Here is a 13617-nt window from a genome sequence, read left to right as displayed (position 1 = left end):
AGCAGGGTACTTTTTTTTTTTTTTTAGTGGAACGTGTTGATTTGGGCATCAATACTATTTAAAATACATTTTGATGGCTAGTAGAAATGTATAAATACATATAAATGTATTGTACATGATTTATTTGCATTTACCACTGAATATTTTTAATGTGAAATCATGCGTATATTTAGGGTTAAGTGATCATGTCTGTAAATGCATTTAATATTAATTTATGAATATCCATACATGTATTATACATTTATATATTTGAATACATATACATAGTACTTCTCTTTCAATATTACCCTGAGGAGTAAGGTTTCATTATGTTTGCTGCTGTCCAAACATAAAATAAAAGCCAGCCTTGATCCTTAAGAGCCAGCAGTCTAAATAACTGCAACACGGGTAAAGAGCCCTCTATGGCAATGAAGAGGAAGAGTCACAGGGGGGCTGTTATGGATTATGGATTCCTCAGAACTGGGTTGCTTGAAATGGGGAGTACTTCCAGCCTCCCAGCGCCGTTTGGTATAGGCTTATCTTTTATTGATGGAGGGATGGGGAATAATCATTGCCCACACCCCATTTTCTTACTATTTAACCTGCAAAGAACAGGGCTGAGAAGCAATTACTTCTGTCAAATAGGCAAAGGTATTCTTGAGAGACAGTATCGACAATGTTTTGCTTAAACAGGTTCTTTCTCAATGAGATCCTGTGATTAAAAAGAAATAAACCAAAAACAAGGCTAAATTAATTTTATACAACTGAATTTACCCCTGTGAAGCTTTTTATGTTAAACTATAAATATACTTAGGGTGGAGCAATCATGTCTGTGAATGGATTTAACGGTGTATATTAATCTACGAACAAGACTATCTTCTTTCATTGTGCTCGCAGAACAGAGAGGGTCAGAACAGAGATGGTCCTTCGCCAGTAAATGTTAATGCAGCAGTAGAACAAGAAGGTAAGATTTATATCTACAAGCAAAATCTAGGGAGAAAAAATAAGAGAAAAGAATGGCAATGTATCTTTACATTTTTCTTGGGTGAGGATGGGCACTTAAAAATTCTATTAAGTGTATATACCGCTACTGAAATATGTAGATAGTATGGATTTATAAACCGTCTATGAGTAGATAGTGTTCACTTAGAAAGCCTTCAGACTGCCTTAAAAAAGCAGTACAATTCATCAGGGAGGCCCTCTCTGAAATCTTGGCTGAAATTGCATTAAGTGATAAGTAATTTCTTCCCCTATAACTCTAGGAGTTATTTTACAGAGAGTTAGATAACCCCTGCCACGGCTGCTGCTGTTGCTCATTTTACAGAATCATAGATGTTTAGATAAAGAAAAAAAAGGGATAATATTGCCCTTTTTTCAACATTTTTAGATTCATTTCCTGAAGTATATCCTCACAAGATTTGAATTAATTGAATGTATGGTTAAAATAATGTTTTTTTTTGTCTTTCTTTCACATCACCATAGTAATTTCTCATGGAGTAATGTGCCATTTCTATGGATGCTGAATATATTTAAATAATGTACCAAAATATCTTCTTGGTTTCCCTTAGCTTGCTGGCATTGCTTTGCTCTCCACATTGCTGACTTTCAAAACCGCCTGAACTAAACGGTATGCAAGCGACATTAGGTTGTCAAATGACAGCACGTGAAGTTGGAAAGCAGTAGTAACAGATTTATGCAGAGAGTAGAGTTACCTACACAGCATGACTAATTTGAAGCTCAGCTAGCAGTGATGTGAGGAGCTGATGTGAACAGTGTGTCTACCCTTTCAGGCTTTTACATGCCATTTTGACTGTTTTGAATCCTCCAAATCTCTACATTGCAGCAGAAGTTCTGTTACCTGCCTGGCCAAAAAACCTGATAATACGGAGAAAAAAAAAAGGGGGGGGGGAAATTGCAGTTTGGGATAAGATCATAGAGGGTAAGTATCTCCACTATCGGGTAGATTGCCTCTTTTGTGCAGTTAGCTGTTCTCTGCAGAATTTCTTTTAACCTCTTTCTTCTTAGGACACTTCGTAAGCGAGTATTCATTTAATGCTGGCTTATGAGAGCCAGACTGGAGTTCAGTGTATTATTTTGAATTGTTCTTATTTAGTATAGACTCAATAATGGTTGGTACTCTTCATTTCTCAAGTTCTAAAAGATGGGCCTTCTCTCCCACCCCAAAAGGTCATAATTTGGATTAATTTTTGGCTCCAGTAGGAACTGCAGGTGGACCCTTCTGACAACAGGGCTTTCAGAGACCAAATTTGAGTATCCAAAAGTTGCCACCTATGGTGGTGGACACCTTTGAAAAGGTAAGGCACAGCGGTGGCTTGTTTTTTTTCTTTGTTTATTTGTTTTTGGTTGGTTGGTTGTATTTTTTTTCTCCCAATACATTTTGCTTGTCATGGTAAATGGCTAAGGATCAAATGAAATTTTTGTTATATTGATCCACATAAAACACTCATAAACCATGGTTTTGCTTCAGAGGTCCTGCTGCTCAGAAGTTATTTCCTCATAGGCAGTTGGTATTGATGTATTGCTGATGAAGTAGCTATCAGTTTTTTCTGTAATCATGTTTCTTTATACTGCATATTGAAATGCCCTGCAAGTCATAAAAAAGGGCATTACTCAGTGTCTCTGAATCTCCCAGTCAGCATCTACAGGACATGTTTATTGATGGATTACAACTATTAAACCGGCCTCTTCGAGGTTGCTGGTGGCACATTGATCACCAAGGAGAGCTATTCTTCCTCCAGTGGGATCGCTTTCCAAATATGCTGCAAAGCCTGTCAACTTAATTGGGCTCTGCAAGGAGGATGAGTTATGTGGAATGGGACAGCGTCTAGGATGAGAAGCGAGAAATACCAATTCTTCATGTTTCTTTATGCTTTTATCACATCAAGATCAAAACCAAGTACACAGCTGAACGTATTCACAGTGATATGGAACATAAATTGTGCAGAATGATGATGACTGCTGCAAAATGCTGTGTTGAGGGAGGAAGGAAGATGGTGCTGCTACTCGAGGAGTTCAGCTGGCTGCCCTGCCGACTCGAAGACTGTTTGCTCACCTGGGCATGTCCTCAATGGCTGCTGTCCGCGTTGTCTCCCACCGTGACTTTCAGCAGCTGTAGCTGGCCTGTGCCATCCCTCCTGGTCTGCTCTCACCTTTTAGTGAGCAGATCTGTTTTTGCATGATGCCTAAACAGGTAAAGGTGAGGTCTGTGCCTGGGTACCCACACTCTAAACCGTGGGCAAAACAAGATATATTCTTCTATCAGTTTAGACATAAGTACAGTGCAGCACACAGTTGGACTTGTTGCCTGTTAATCCTCCCCTTGCCTTGCTTGGTACAGGCTCCTCTTGTGCCTGGTCTTGGTTGGAGGGAGGAAAAAAAAATCCATTCGCACGTGTAGGGGAGCAACTTCTCTTATTGTGTGGTGGGATTTACTAGCAGTTTCTATTCTGCCGACAGTTTTGCCAAATGCCTTACCTTCACTCTGAGTTTCCTACTATCTGTCACTGTCTTTGTAGTAGACTGCATGCAGGCTATTTAGGACTGAATCTTAGTCTTTATGCTGACTTGGTTTTGATGCGATGTCATCTTGCTGCACAGAAAAATATTTCATCAGCCTATGTTATACCTTACAGAGAAGGAACTGGGACAGACAGTTTGCAAACAATATCAGCAGAGAAGTGGACCTTGAAAGAAACTAAAAGGAAAATCTCTGCTGGTGGTGTCTCCTAGAAATATCTACAGTGCCTAAAAAATAAATAAATAAATAAATAAATAAAAACTGGAGAGGGTGAGGAGAAATGTAGACTAAAAAAATGTAAGCGATCAGAGAAGAGTTGTGAGAACTGTCTGACGTTCATCTGAATTTTTACATATAGTCGTGTATAATGGTGCTCTTGTAACTCGGTGACAACCTTCAAAATAGGCTTCACTTCAGTCAGACTATAACTGGAATGTGTAGTGGAGGATGGGGCCAAGAACACTCTGATTTTTGGAATCATTACAAATATTATACCCAGTCCACCCTTGAGGACTGGAAAAATGAAGAAAATGATTAGCAGTCAGTAGAATTAAGTCTCCAAGGAAAATCTGTAAGCTACTTGACCCTTTCCTTTGCCTGCATAAGAATTGCTCTAGAAAGTAATGCATAGCAGAAGAGACCTTCTGAAAGTCTCTGCTAAAAGGTATCATTCTGGAAGAATAAAACCTTATACTGGAAGGAAGAAGACTTATTCCTGGTCTGTTACTAGCTTGCATGAACATAAGCAAACGCCCTTCTGTGTCTGTTTTCCCAGTAAAGATCCTGATGCTTGTTCTCTTCTATAAGCACTTTAGCTGTCACATAACTGTAAACTCTGTCACTCTCAATTAGTAGATGCTTTTCCTTGGAGGGAGGGAGACCTTGCCAAGACTTATTTTTATTTTTAAAAAAGGTATGTCTTTCATTGTATAAGGAGGCAAGGAGAAGTTGGGAAAAGGTACAATTTTTGGTCCATTTGTCCTTCCTGGCCCTCATTCATTATTAAAAGAACAGGACTGCGGATTTGAAAAATTGTTTCTTGTGGCTGGCGTTTTTGGTTTTCTTATATAGAGAATGTTGAGCAAACTCAAGGCAACGGACTATAAGTGCAAGCTCCATTTATTGTCTCACTATCAACTAGATTCAACAGTATCTTGCTCCTCTTTGTTCCTTTGAACAGCAAAGAGGTCAATTATTTTCAAGGAACAACTATAAGCTCAATGCCTCAGTTTTGTCTGTAGTCTAGTACTTTGAAAGCAGAAAGAACATTATTGAAGTCATATTGATTTAGTTTCCTATGCCCAGCGAAGGGTCCATAAAACACCCCAGCTAAGAAATAAATGCAAAATAATTAAACCAAATACTAAAATTTTATGTGCTTCCTTGTATCTGGGAAAAAGTACTGTTATGCCGACAGAGATACCAGTCTCTTGTAGATCTTGAATTACATCAAAAGCAACCCTTGCTAGCAGAAGCGAGTGAAGTGCTCTTATTAAATTGCTTCCTTTTGAGTTTCCTTCATGTAGAAGTGTGGGAGGTATTGGGTGTACCTGACACAGTCGCAGCTGCGCTGGCTGAGCTGAAGCAGCTGCAGGTAGTCTGAATTGCTCGCTGTCCTTCCAAGCACAGTGGCCGTGTCGCCCTGTTGCCTCCCATTAGCCACCTGCCCCGTGGGTGCCGCATGGGCACGTGCACGACAGCTGATGGGGAAAGTTGTTGGTTGCTATTCCTTTGCAAAAGGGCCAGCAGTTGCAGCTAAGGGAAATATTCAGTCTGCCGGCTGTTACATTGAGGAGTTAAACACCCATCTAGGAGGAAGGGGATGTGCTACCAGTGGCAGAGCTTGGCTGCCTCAAAACCAACAGGAATAAAAATCATGAGGGGAGGAGGAAGTAAAAAGCAAATAGACTAAAATAACTATGGGGTCACGTCATATAGTAATGTGAAATGTTTGCGTCGAAAAAGCAAGTCTCTTAGGGCAATGGAGTGATGATTTTGAAGATAACATGAGGTTTTGGCCCTGTATCAGCCCAGTTCTACCTCTAGTCTGAGAAGAAATCATTCACAGTAGGGAGACAATAATTCGTTCTGTTAAATGACCTTATTCAAGAGCTTTATGAGACTACAGTCAAAATCCCAGACTAGAGTCATGAACAGAAGAAGAAACCATCCAAAGTGCCGCCTTCTATGTGATTAGGCCTCTCACAACACACCCTAGTTTGTGACATTTAATAAAAGACACCATATACTCTTACTACCTTGGTGGCTGCTCTGTCTGGACAATAAAGCAATGCCTGTTGAAGGGTTGCTTTTACTCTGACCATTCAGGCCTCGGTTCTGCTTTTAACTTTTTGTGATTCTTGCGTTTACTTTGGATTTCTATTTTTAGCCTAGGCTTTTGTTTTTGTCTTGTGTTAATACAACTTTCTGGACAAATACTTTAAAGTTTTTAGACAAAAACATCCTATCGTACGTAGCTGCAGGGCCAGCTGTACTCTTCTGGATTCCCCAAGGGTCTCTGAGGGCTGCATGTCCTTGCTGTTGGCCGGGCGATGGACCTCCACGGCGACACTCCTGATAGCAAGCAGCTCACTAGGGATTGCACCTGTGCTCTTTCCTTCTGGGATACTGTGAGCAGTATTGACTTTTCTGACTTTTCAACTTGTGTTTGTTAGTTATACCAGAGAGTGCGTAGGAAAGGCAGAGAAAGGCTTTTGACCCTGATAGAAGGTCTGCATGCAGGCTATTTAGGACTGAATCTTAGTCTTTATGCTGACTTGGTTTTGATGCGATGTCATTCCTTTGAGTTCCTTCCTCTCACTCTTTTTTTTTTTAAATAGGTATGGTTCTTTGTTACCACTGCCTGGGTAAATCATCCTGGTGTCTCAGCAAGGGGCAGACAGCACCATGAAGGAAACTAGACCCAGAGTTAATGTTCTTCCTTCCTGGATGTGCTTCTCAATAATCCCCCCACTGAATTAATGCAATATATACATATGGTGAATAGCATACTAACTATCTCATCTTTAAATTAGTCACACACATCTTGGCGCTGCCTGTGTTATGACCAGTGCCTTTGCACCGTTCTGGGTGCATGAAAGAAAAGGGGAAAGAAAACCTGCATTAAACTAAAAGTTTATGTATTCTCTTGTCTGTCTTCCTCCCTCGACTTTCCTTGACATTGCACAGTAATGAAAGAGGAGGGAACTTCTCAACTACAGTCCTGCAATCTGTATTGTGACTGCTATTATTATTAAGTTACTCTCAAGAATAGCAGGAGATGTCTTTCTCTAATTTGATAAAATGTACCCAGCATGCCGAGTGTGAGAAATTCAATAGCTGAATCACTCTGCACAGATAAGCAAATGACGTTGCATTGAACATCTATTTCAGAAAAAGTTTTATGTATCAAAGCATCCTGGCATTTATTAATGGAAGGAGAATTTACTAATATGGTTAGTTTATTAAAAGTAAATGCTTTAGAAACCAAGACAATCAGTGTATAAAGCCTTTAATTGAATGCAACTCAGTAGAAGTAGACTTTACTAAGGAATTAACTTGCTTAAAATGTAATTTACTTATTTATATTTTAATTTTCTTCTATCTTCTCTGTATGCCTATTTAGAAAAGTATGTAGAAATCTCTTCTCAGATTTATTCAGCCTTTTCCATAGAGTAACATGAGAGATGTGTGACTTGAACCGATTGACAACTATAGCTGGGCACATAATTGGGAAAAAAGCCCTGTGTATAGAAGCATTATAATCCCCTTATTATTGTTCTTAACAGCTGCAGAAAGTAGATGGCATTACATTAACTCAGGAGCATTGGGGTTTCAGGATGAGCTGCTCTTCTTTCTTCTTCCCCAGAGTTAGAGGTGATACAATTAGTGTAGGAGCAAATTTCAATATCCTGCCAGTGCTTTATCAATGAAATGTAAATTTACAAATGTCAGATATACAGACTGATTTGAACGTGTCAAAACAAAGCAGTAAAAGCACTAACCAACATTTAGCTAACCATAAAATTGACATAGCAATCTTATAAAAAAATCAGCAGACAAAAAAACAAGGCAAGACTTTATAGATGATTGACACTAACAAAAATTCAGGGAGAGTGAATATTTATTCTCCTCTGGCTATATCATGCTATTTCTATGCTCCATCATAAAGTATAATCCAAAAAGGAATTATAATTCCTTTGATAAACTGATGTCACACAAGAAAAGGGTATCAAATCAAACTAATTAAAGAAATGATTTGTTATTAGTTCATAAATACAGACATCATTTGGCCTAACACGTAGACCTTTTTATTTGTAATGCAGTAATTAGTTTGTGTCATTGGCATATGGCTTACAAAATATATATATTTTTAACTGAACTCAAACTCCAACGTTGTTCCTATTGCGCTTGTCTGGCTCACTGCAATTTTAAGTAGACTTTCCAGCGTGTTTAAGGAACCCACTGCTAGAGCCACTCAACCTACTCAGGTGGATTCTGGAATATTCACCTAATAACACTCAAAGTTTTCAACCCATTATGCAATTTCAAGGTAAGATTCTAGGCTTTTAGATGCTAAGAATTATTTTACATAAATGTTAATAAGTATGCATAACCAAAAAAAAAAAATCAAAGCCCATGGTTAGAAGCGAAGTGAGAGCTTAGCCTAAACTGTATGAGGACATACTCAATTTCTTAGTCCTAATCTTAGCAAAAAGGATTAACCTGATCCTTTCCTACTTGTCCACATAAAAGATAAAATATTCTGCATATGTAAAGCTCATTCATAAAAGACTGAGCATGCTATCTACCTTACAAACTATCCAATAATCTATTTTCCTTGATGGGTAAGTATTTCCATTTGCATATACAAGTCCTGTTACAGTAAAGCATTTGCGTAGTTGGCCAATCTGAACTCAACACAACTACTCAAGTGCTCAAATATTTTGTTAGGTTACAATTTCAATAGCCTCATTCTGAAAAATAACTGTTCTTCAGATGTTTGCCTCAGCTCAGCACCTGAGACCCTGTGCTTGTCCTATCAAAAATATACCCGCTGCAGAAGATAGAATTAAGATACCTAGTGAGGACTTGCAATCAGAATTGCTGCTGAAAATTGGATTGTGTGTGTCAGAATTTAATGTGACATTAACAGGTTATTTCATTTCCTAATAAATACATTTGTAGAAATGTTGACAGGATCCTACAACTCTGATGCAGACTCTCATTCGTTTTCCCGCCTTGAAAATTTCAGCTCCAAGAATGTGTTGCTGGTGCTAATGCAACTCGTAGGGCTGTGGCTCAAGTGAGTGTCACCGGTGTCAATAGCAGAGAGCTATGACGACTGCTGGTGGTAAGGTTCACTTTGAAAACAGCAAATATCTAGGCACTTTATTTAGAGTTATTGAAAGTTTGGTCATCACTTCCTCTTGCAAGATACCCTTGCGTCACTGGGATATTTGTGACCGGAAAAGGGAAAAAAATATTCAGACTTGGCTCTAATAATTTTAAATAGTCTAAAGAACAAGAACTGGGCTTCCTGCTGCAGTTGTGAGATGACTTTAATGAGTGCCATTTCTGATAACTTTCCTATATAGCGCTCGGAGAATTTTCACAGGCTAGCAATTCTAACTCTGATCCTCCTTGATTTTTACTGGTCTTTGATACTGAGGATTGTTATATGCTTTTGAAATATTTGAAGCTTGATACAGATACTTTGGGTACTTTTCTGAAACGTTTTCATTTGTGTCTGCCTCAGCAGTGCCAGTTTCTCATCATAGCATCAGAGCTAAATATCTTTTTTTTTTTTATCTTTCTTTGTAGAAATTGCAGAACACCTTGTGTTCTGTGCTACTGCCTACATTTTCAATAGCTATAGATTTACTTAACTTTTTCTAATGTCAATACAACATGGTATATTGTGTCTACTGTCTCTGGCAGATCTTTCTCATATCTTTTCTGTAAGCTTGTTTGAATCAAGGTGATGAAGACTAAATGACTCTGAGGGGAATTATTTCACAATAAATGCCCATAAAACGCATTTTTATTTACCTGTGCAATATAAACCTTTTCCCTTGTAGCTGTTACACAGGCTGTTTTATTGTTCCCAGTACATTGCTTTAGATTTAGGCCTCTCTAATGTTTTGAACTACCCATGTTCTAACAGACTGCGGCATTCTGAACCATGATAAATGTAACTTTTTGTTGTTACATTTCCTTGTTATATAACGGTCAAGTACTATTTTAGCGTTATACAGCTAATATTTACCATTGAGCTTAGCAGTAATTTATAGCACTGTGGTGCTTACAGCCCTGTATGCGATCATGACCTGTTATCATAGATGGGTGGTTCAGTCCCAAAGGACTTTTGCTGAGCCCTAAATATCTGGTAGCTCATGGTTGCTCTGTACCCTGATGACACCAGGCACAAGAAAGTCTCTGAGGAATAACTTTCCGACAACTCACTAAGAATTACTTTGCTCTCACACAGAGCATCTTGCTCTGCTCCCTTCAGGTGGTCAGAAAAACCTAGTCGCAACACTGCAGGGAAGGGATCAGAACCGGAGAGCCCCAGCTGCTCTCGCTTTTCCACAGTGCCGCCAGGTCTTCAGCTGTGCCGTTGTGCTCCCACTGTTTCTGGAATCATACAGTAAACCAAATTAAAATGACCTGGATTAAAAAGGATCTCACAGTGGTAGACTCTTACTTCTGCTGTTGCAGAATGACTTGGAAAAATATTTTTCATGATGATATAACTAAGTGATCTCAAACCAACTCTATTGCAATGGACTAATTCTAGCCACAGTAGCAACATTTCCTTTTCAAAAAAAAAAAAAAAAACCTCAAAGCACATTTCTTCTAATTTGCTGGAAAGGTTACACTGATTTTCTGTTAAACAGCATTTTGATAAGACCACTTAGCTGAAGAATGCTTTGTAGTTCTGGGCTTTCATGTTTTGAATGACCTTGGTATTGCCGTGTTGTGTGAAGGAGTCTGCTGATGCTCACTTTTCTGGTGAGTGCTACCTATCACCTCTGGTCATGGCTTTAGGACTTTCAGATGTTGTGCGTCCTGTCACAGAATTTTTTGACAGAATTTATAGTGTTAAATCTGTTAATGCTTTCAGAGTAAGTATATTGTTATTCAGCTTAGCTTCTAGCTACTTTGAATGTTTTTCTCTCTGTGTCAGGATAGTTCAGGAAGAGGTGAGAGGCAGGTTTACTGAATTTCTCTAGAAAAAATGGGGAACAGGAGGAGTGGTGTCAAGGCTGTGGTCTGGTATTTATGATATAATTAAGAATTATAACATTTTCTAGAAAGTTTAAGAAACAACTTTGCAGTAGCAGAAGGTGTTTCAGTTCCCTAGACATCTATTTAAAAAAAAATGCATGCATAGAGTCCATCAAGATTTTGAAATGTATGGATTATGAGTCCTTTCAGAAGAAGAACATTTATTGAAGAGTGGCTGTTTAAACTGACAGAAAAAAAAAAAAAAAACATGGGGAATCCGGAAGTGGAAGATACGAACAGTGTGGCAAGTACAAATAATGACATTAATTCTTTTAAGGAAAGAGGTTGTGAGAGCCGTAGAATAAGGATTAAAGACTTAAACATAATGATCTGATGAGCAGGGTAGAGCTGTAGAATAAGGGTTAAAGATTTAAAAGTAATGATCTGATGAGCAGGGTCTCTTGAAAAGTAAAACCAAAGCATAAAGTTGTCAGGAGAGCAATCTGTAACCGAAGATTATTTTAAATACCCAGCAGCAATTCTCAAATCCCCTTTTTAAAAATACATGAGAAACTTAACAAAACACTTATGAATGCATCAGGACATCGTTATTCAACTGAAATTCAGAAAAGAACAACAGCAAGGGAAACAAGCATGCATACAGATGAGTTTAAAGAATGGCACAAGCATATGAAAATAAAAAGGAAAGAAAGGTGTAATGGCTTTCGGTTGTGGAGAAACAGAAAAAGCAATGGAAAACTTCTGTAAAAAGAGAAAAGGGAAAAGGAAGTCAGAGGGAATTTAAGATCAAGTACCTAAAAGCGAAGAATACCAAATTCTGGTTGATCTAAATATGAAGGAATGCCTTCTTTTATTTTTCTTTTATTTTTCTTTTTTAATAAAAATCGCTAATATTAAGCAGATCTTTAAAAAAAATAATATTAAGGAAAGAGACAGCATAGGTTAGAGTAAGGGAAATTAGGCTCAAGCATACATGAAAAAGGCGGAGGTGTTCCATTAGTGGCCTACGATGAAAATTCCTTTAGAGTACTGGAAATGGAAAAGGGTAGCTCTTCAGAAAAATTGCTCCACAAGCCCAGCTCCAATAACCAAGAAGACTCTGATACAATTTAAAAATAAATAGTTTTCAGGTGTCTAGCAAGTCATTACAAATCCACTGATGTGTAGTCCTGAAAGGATTCCTTTAATTCGGTCTGCTTTCTTTCTTTGACAGGATAACTGGCTTAATGAACAAAAAGGAACAGTAGTTTTGAAATAAACTATGTAAAGCTATGTTAAGGGCAATGATATTTGACAATGATAAGGGAAAAAGAAATGTAATCTAGAGATGTAGTAACATAAAGCAGGTGAAGAGTCAGTTGAAAATTTACTTTTATGGAATGAATGAGTCTTACCTGAATTAGGGGTGGGGGATTTCAAGCAGGGACCTAAGCCTGCTTCTAATTCCACTAGCAAATCTGACGACAGAATAAGCAATATATTCTTATAAAACTTTAGTAAGAGATGCAATGGGTGAAGGTTGGAATATTCTGAAGGTAACTGTCAGCAATCAGAAAGACTGTGACACAGACAGATGGCTGGTCAAGCTTAAACTCAGTAGACACTACTCTCAACAATGGGAAATCAAATGTACAAATACTAAACGAGGAAGGAGTGGTATGAATAGAAATAATATGAAAGTATCCAAGGGCAAAAGTAAATATGTGTCAAAAGCATGACGGTGCTGATGAAGCAGCACATATTATTTCGGAGATGTAGCAAGAGATATGTTATTTAAGATACAAGAGAGAGTTCTGTTATCTAGAGTATTGTGTTCAGAAGGTTTCAGACAAACTGGAGACAATCTACTTGAGCATAACAAGATAACAAACTTTAACTATTTCGTGCTCCATCTATGTATCTCTTATGCGGCTCTAAGTAAAAACAAGCTGACTTTTCTGTGTGTACAGTGTTCGTTCTTTTATGACTGGTGAATAGCAGTGATAGTGTTTGATAACAAACTAATGTATCCTAACCTACTTGATACTTAAAATAAATGGTCAGCCCTTGTCACGTGAAACTATCACAAGTGAATGCAGATCAGTTGAATTTTAAAGTATTACAAACATTGCTATCTCTGCTCAAAATGAATGACTTCAGCGGAAACATTTACATTTGAAAAAGACGCACCTCTTCCATTCTCCTATAGCAAAGCACGATTTCAAGCTAGTTATCGTATACTTACATGTAAATAAATATGGGGCATTCAATGAGAGGGTTTACAGAATGCCTCTTTTCTGTGGCCTACCTACAGCCTTTAATAAGGTCAGGATGTCTAACTTAAGCCAACTATCAGACTGTGCTGCCTGTATTCCTATCATATTAGCTTTATACAGTTCTTCAAATAATTTTTCCAGGAATTTACTAAGGGTTTCTGGAATTTACTAAGGGTATAGTAAAGTTATTTTTATTGTTAGCCATTATTGATTTTTATGTATCCTCTGTATCCTCCCCCTCCTCAGCCTAGGTGTTGTCTGTTCAGTTTTAATCTTCCATCCCACTCTTTACTAGTAAGTTTAGTTCAAACTGCACATCTTTGTAGCCCTGCTCCAGTCACGTAACTGAAGCTGGGAAATTACCCCACAGAATTGTACTTGCACAGCAAGATCTTTGCTAGGTGTTTTTGAAATTATGAAGAATTATGGAGTTTCTATTTCAGTTATCATTGTTTCATCTTCTAAATAAACTGGTTTAGTATGAAGCTGCATGCCAGAAAGCCAAGAAAATCCAGTTAAGTGGAATGGTTTTCACATATATATGTTTCACTTATGTTTTTCAGGCCGTTATCCTTCCTTGCTTAGCCTATATGA

The sequence above is a fragment of the Struthio camelus genome, chromosome W, assembly GCF_040807025.1.
Source record: "Struthio camelus isolate bStrCam1 chromosome W, bStrCam1.hap1, whole genome shotgun sequence".
NCBI classification, from domain to species: domain Eukaryota; kingdom Metazoa; phylum Chordata; class Aves; order Struthioniformes; family Struthionidae; genus Struthio; species Struthio camelus.
Note: the sequence above shows the minus strand (reverse complement) of the source record.